At 33.6% G+C, this 7,133-nt stretch overlaps 1 pseudogene; it reads right to left on the bottom strand.

Moving 5' to 3' along the window:
• Nucleotides 1–2,584: 2,584 nt before the first annotated feature.
• Nucleotides 2,585–4,455, bottom strand: LOC141686752 (laccase-11-like; annotated as a pseudogene).
• Between the last annotated feature and the right edge of the window lie 2,678 nt (nucleotides 4,456–7,133).

The following is a 7,133-nucleotide window of genomic DNA, read 5'->3' as shown; positions in this document are numbered from 1 at the left end:
TATTATTCTACAGGTCCAATTTAACAAATCAATTATAACTAACACCATTGGAGATACTCTTAGCGTAACAATCACTATCACTATCAAACAAACACCATGAAGATTAACTCTGCTACCACATTTATCATTATCATCCACCATAGTTTTTTATATTACATTCCTTATCAATATGTCCCCAAACTCCACAATTAAAACAGAATAACAGAATTCTCTCACATTTGAAGTGAAACCAGTAATATTTGCCATCTAAAGGTATATGTTTTCCGACAAATATACTTTTACCAACACAAAAAAATCACCCTAAAATAATTCTTGAGCAACATCTTTACTAATTATTTCAAGAGTAAATTGCATATTGCATCCCTTTGATTTGGGCCATTGGCACTTTGGTACCACTTGTTTCAACAATTGCACTTTGCACCCTATACAAGTTTAGGCGCTGCACCTTGCACCCATTCCGTTAGTTTTTGCCGTTACCGTTAAATGTGTCAGTGGTAAAGAAGTAATTTGACCATGTCTAGTTGCATTTGATCATTAAAGTTTAACATATTATTCATTTATACCCCTGAACAATTTCTTTTTACAATTTTGACCTTCAATTATAAAAATTGACCATTTTAATCAATTTATTAAAATTTTTAATATTCAAATTTGTATAATTTTAAAAAAATTATATTCGAATATTATAAAAATTTGAACATTTTAATCAATTTATTAAGGTTTTTAATATTCAAATTTTTATAATTTAAAAAAAAATTATATTCGAATTTTTATAATATTCGTATCATAAAAAATATATTCGATTTTTTTTAAAATAATAATTCAAATTTTTATAATATTTAAATTTTTTAAGAAATTATATTCGTATCATAAATAAAAAAATTTGACTTATTTTTAAAATTTGAATATTACAAAAATTCTAATATGATTTTTTTAAAAAATTAAATATAATTTTTTTTAAAATTCGAATATATTTTTTTTATTCGAATATTATAAAAATTCTAATATAATTTTTTTAAAAATTATAAAATTTCGAATATTATAAAAATTGAAAATAATTTTTTTTAAATTATAAAAATTCGATTATTAAAATTTTTAATAAATTGGTTAAAATGTTCAATTTTTATAGTTGAAGGTAGGGCTGAGCAAAACCGAACTGAAACCGAAAAACCGAACCGAACCGAACCGTGCTAATTCGGTTCGGTCCTAAATTTTTCAGAAATTCGGTCTATGCGGTCCTGACCGAATAGACCGAAATAAAATTCGGTTCGGTTCTTTTCACAAATATTTCGGTCCGGATCGAATATACCAAATCATAAATACTATAATTTTGTATTATATATATTTTACATATATTTTAAAAAATATAATCAAAATTTTTAATTTGTAATTATATTTATGGAGTATTATAACTCTACATATCACATTACTTTAATTATATTTTAAAATTTATAATTTGTGATTTAATTTTTAATGCAATTTTATTTTAAAAAAAAATTCGGTCTATTCGGTTCAAAACCGGACCGAACTGAATTATTTCGGTTCGGTTCGGTCCGATCCATAATATAACTTCGATCTGGTTCGGTCCAAGAAAAAATGACTATTCGGTTTTTCGGTCTATTCGGTTCGGTCAGATTTTTGACCGAACCGACCGAATACTCAGCCCTAGTCAGAATCGTAAAAAAAAATTGTCTTGGGGTATAAATGAAAAATCTGTTGAACTTTAATGATCAAAGTGCAATTAGATATAGTCAAATTACTTCTTTACCCCTGACACATTATACCGTAACGGCAAAAACTAACGGAAGGGATGTGCAGCACCTTAAGCTGTATAGGGTGTAAAGTGCAATTGTTGAAACAAGTGGTACCAAAATGCCAATTAGTCAAACGAAAGGGATGAAATATACAATTTACTCTTATTTGAATTGATATCTAAAACTTTCCCAAGCCAGCTTGTTGACATTATTTGAAGTAACTACTTTGATCGAGAATCCTGTCATTCTCACCCAGCAAAAGAATTTAATCAAGTTTAGCATCACTCCATACCCCAGAAGTTGGTCATTCCTCTGTTATCAACTAACCACAATTCTCAAATGTAATGCCGACATAAGTATCATCTTCCTAGGGTTTAAGTATCTTAACTTCACAATTCTCCTCCAATTGCCAAATTCGTGAGAATATTGTTTTTGTGATTCTGCTATTACAGCGCCTCCTAGAAATAATTCTTTTTACCAAAGATTTACTCCTAAAATAATGATCATCATTCCAATTGCCATATAATTGATCCTAGACAATGCCCCATGTCCCCTTATTCAATGAAGGCCTGTGATCCTATCCTCCAGTAACGCCCATACGATCAACACCAGATTAATCAAAAATTAACGGAAAAATGAAGCAAACACATAATACTATTTGCCAAGGTCTTGTTCAATATCATTATTTGAGTAAAAAATTTAAAGAATGATTACACTGTTGGATGCTTTTCCACATCTTTTTTACATGAAAATCTTAGCAAACATCTGGTCAAGCAACAATTTGATTAATCAAAAGCAATATAGCCTTGTCCGCTGGTAGAACTATATTGCTAGCATTGTGGAAGATCCTTGGGTGGAGGAAGAACAGTTTGATCTGCCTGTTTTCCATTTTCTACGACGAAAGCTGTTTTCAGTCCCCAGCCTGTATGAAGCTCCAAATGACAGTGGAAGAACCATACTCCTGCATAATTCAATGAAGCAGAAAAATGTCGTTATTAAAAATTCGAAAGCTGGTAATGCATTTATCGAGTTTTCATCTTTATACCTGGATTATCAGCTGTGAACCTAATAGCAGTCCAGCCACCAGTTGGAACTCCAACTGTGTTTCTCTCAGGGGGATCAATCAAGTTATATTTGGCAGGGTCATTCTTAGGATCAAAATTTCCGATTCCTGTCCCAACAACAAAAAAAATGTAGCCATGAAGATGGAATGGATGAGACTCGACTGTCAGCAGATTAGTGCCTTCTATCACTAATTCAACTGTAGAGTTGAAAGCAAGTTTAACAAGTCTTGTTCCTTTTTTTGTCTCAAGGTTGGCTGTAAGTGGTGCTCCAGTATAATTAAATGGAGTTGGAGGCTTGTCTGGAAAATCAGTTCTATATACCCCTTTAGTATTGAAGTAATGAGCTTGAAGTAGTCCGGTCTGTGGCATCACAAACGTGATGTTGTTCAGTGAAGCAGTAAGTCGTGTTCCATTAACACATGATGAACATGGATTCATCCCCAAACCAACTGTAAAAAAGAGGTTCCTGTCCACTTTTAGGGGTACATTTGCTGGAAATCTTGGAGTGTTGAGGCTCTTGAGCTTGTTGTTGTAGCTCAATGCGAATGTTGAGTCATTAGGTGAAGGCAAGTGAGGGAGTGTGGGGAACAGTGTTGGGGATTCCTTTGTACTGGAATATTGCAGTTGCTGTCTTATTGTCTATTGATATTGGGACATCTATAAAAGGCCTAACAGCCATGAAGTATCGACCTGATATTTGGTTTGCGTGAACTTGAACGTTTGTGGTCTGACCAGGTGCAATTAGTATAGCAGAAGTTGTGAAGGGTTTAGTGTAGACTGCATCAATCTCAACTACTGTCAAATTGTGGCCAGCAATGGCAAAGAAAAGCTCGTCATTGAGGGCTGCATTTATGATTCTCAAGAGATATGTCTTCCCTTTTTCAACCTCCATGGCAAAAGTATCTGCAAACACGAAACTGATTAATATGTGACTTCGAAAATAACTTATTTAGCAGTGTCACTAAATTAAATTATCCAACTAACGTTTCTCGGAACATGGAAAGAGAGGCCCTGGTTTTCCATTAATTGTATGTGCATCTGACATATTTGGAGGCAATCCCAAGCTGTTTCCTTGCTTGACAACCTCTTCCACATCTGCATGCCACCATTCACCTGCACTCTCCACAAAAAAAATAATTTTGTCTGGAACCAAATGATAGCTGATTCAGTTCCAAGTGACATTTTTCTCAACCTAAACTCACCAAATACCAAAATCTCTTCGCTGGCCGGCCTTGGGAAGGGAAATGGGGTTCCCGGTTTTGGCATAATGACTATCGCACCATAAACTGTAGCTCTGAGCCAAAGAATATGTGCATGCCACCATAATGTTCCCCTTTGTCCTGTTACATTGAAGTTATACATGTATCTGCTACCACTCTGGATTGGACACTGAGTTACATAAGCCGGTCCATCCGCCCAGCCATTACGAAACTGTTTCAGTCCATGCCTAATGGAAAATAAACATCATGATCGTCAAATCAACATGCTCTGAAACTAAGTGAACTATTGCATTTCAAGAAATATGAAATAGAAACCTAAAATCTGTACCAGTGAATGGACAAGTTATACTGAGCATGATTTGTAACATTAATTTGAACGCTGTCACCTTCCCGAACATAAACAGTAGGCCCTGGCATGACACAGCCTGCACTACTAGAAAAACGTCAATAGACATCGGTTCTATGTATGTAAAAATCCGATATCTTCGTGGGTGATGTTAAAGACCCCCCATTTAACATCGGTTTTAAACTGATGTTAAATAGAGCATAAAACATCAGTTCCAAGTTTAAAACCGATTTCTATATCTTGATATTAAATTTCCCATGCATATCTAATCTTCATATATCATCATATTATGATATTTTTATCAATTTAAATATATGTGAGCTAAGCAAAATCTTTCAATTTAAACAATAAACTGATGTTACTAGTACCAGTAACAACAGTTTTCATTAAACAACCGATGTTAATAGTACCTTTGACATCGGTTCTTCATTGGTAACTGATGTCTATTTTTGACAAACTGATGTCTATGATGCTTAATAACATCAGTTTTTTGTTTCAAGTTTTTTTTTCCTGTAGTCTTTAACATCGGTTTTTACTGATGTCAATGGTCAACTAGAACTGATGTATCAAGCTTTGATAGACATCATTTTTTTATTTTGTAGCAGATGTTTATAGTATTACATTAACACCAGTTTTATGTCAAAAAAATGATGATAAATGGCTTTGTTTTAAAATCAGTTGGTTTGTATAAAATGATGTTTGATCACCTGTTTTATCCATGCAAAAATCAGAAACACAGATGCCAAAAAATTGCCAGAAAACCAAGCAATTGCCATTTAACAACCAAATTCAGCTCCAATATTTACCAAACTATCATTCAATCTCCAACCATCCAAATTAACATCCCAATCTCCAAACATCCAAATTATCATCCCACCATACTAGCTACATAGTTTCAAATCTAAACCACCAAACATGAAGTACTAGACATTCATCCATAATCTTTTCTAATTACTAGTTACAATCCGAATACATGTAACCAAAATAAAGATGTTTTTCAGATTGCAATATAGGTACCAGTCGCCAAGCTAGAGTCGCCAACAACTACATGATGGATTGGATATAATCAAGCGTCTCATAGCGAACGATGTCAAGGTCCTCCTCTGTATAAGACTTGCGACTCTTGGAGGCCCACTGGAACACAAATAAACCTATGTCATTCCTCAACCAACTGAAAAGTAATATTCATAGAATTAAGAAAAGTAAAAAATATACCTTGTCTAGCAGCTTCATCTCCTGGTCCTCAATTAAATCTTTCATATATCGCATGACCACATATCCACATTCTGTGCCACCTGGTTGTTTAGGGCATCCCTATACATTCCAATAAATTGTTGACAATTAGTGACATCGAAGATTAATCATAATTCCATATTTTACAAAAATGAAAAATTAAAAAAATCGACTAAATACTCACAACAAGGTTTTTAATTTTGGGATTCTTGTTTACCCGTCCTTTTTGAGCATTATAAGATCTCACTGCCCTGTAAATGTTATAATTATAAAATACAGTGTCAAATCCGTCAATTACCGATTACATTCAATATATAATTATAAATTGAAGTAAAAAATTACCGCATTAAAGCCTTTTCAAGGTCCTGGGGATGAGGATGATGAGGCAATGGATTAAGGATGAAAATTTCTGATTCCCAAAACACAATTAAAATCCAATGTAAACTGTTTTCATTATAAACAAATTAAAGTGAGCAAAATGTAATTTAAAAAATACATATCCGACAATTTTATATATATTATAATTAATTTACCAACAACTATATGACTAATTAAGGCCATACAATATTTTAAAATAGGACGCACAAAAAGAGACATACTTGTAGTTATAAGGCATAAAGTTCATCCGAAGAACTCCATCTTTCAGCCTTTGCACAACATATTCATTAAATTCATCATTCAACTTGTATGTGGACGGATGAAGAAAAGCAAACATCGATGACAAATCTCTACCCGGCCTATCCCGAAACACTGAATACAAATACCTAAAAAATAAAAAAAAAATACAAATTACATTTTCTGTAAATAGATCATTACTATATAAAATGAGACCAGATTCTAAAAAAGTATAAAAAGAAGCTTACGCCATGTATGTTGATATAGCAGACTGTCCAATCATTTTAAACTCTAGCAATTCAAGTATGTTCTCATGAAGCAAATATATAGTTCTTTCAATTCCAAAGATTTGAAAATAACATGGAACCGGTATCGAATTTCCACTTTCCTTCATCACTGTCGATGCAAATTTGTACAAAAGCCTAAAGCGAGGAGGCACATTGTCCTTTGGCTTCACAGAATTAAATGCATTATGCATTCTTTGCACCTCACTCACATTCCGCGCATTTTTCCTTTTCTGTAAATAAATATTTAAGCATATAACCGGTATTATTCACTTTAGTGCAAATTTGTACAACCTCCTAAAAATAATGACACTTGGTTTGTAATTAAATTATATACCTCGGAACCAGTAGTGGAGGTGTATATGATCATGTCTTTGGGCCATGCCAAATGAGAACCGATGGCTTGCTGGACGGTTTCTATCTCACCAACCACAGGAACAGGCACCAAAGCATCGTCCTGGATGCTTCCGTCCACCCCAACACGAACAAATCCTGGTTCTAGAGGCACTCCATGAACCGCTCTACTCATTCCATCTCCGTCATCAAAAACAACACCAAAAGCTACCTTGTTATCAATGCTCTCCACTGCCATTTCACATTTGCGAGGACCCTATAGT

The sequence above is a fragment of the Apium graveolens genome, chromosome 9, assembly GCF_009905375.1.
Source record: "Apium graveolens cultivar Ventura chromosome 9, ASM990537v1, whole genome shotgun sequence".
Classification (NCBI taxonomy): Eukaryota; Viridiplantae; Streptophyta; class Magnoliopsida; order Apiales; family Apiaceae; genus Apium; species Apium graveolens.
This window is presented reverse-complemented; position numbering and strand designations above follow the sequence as displayed.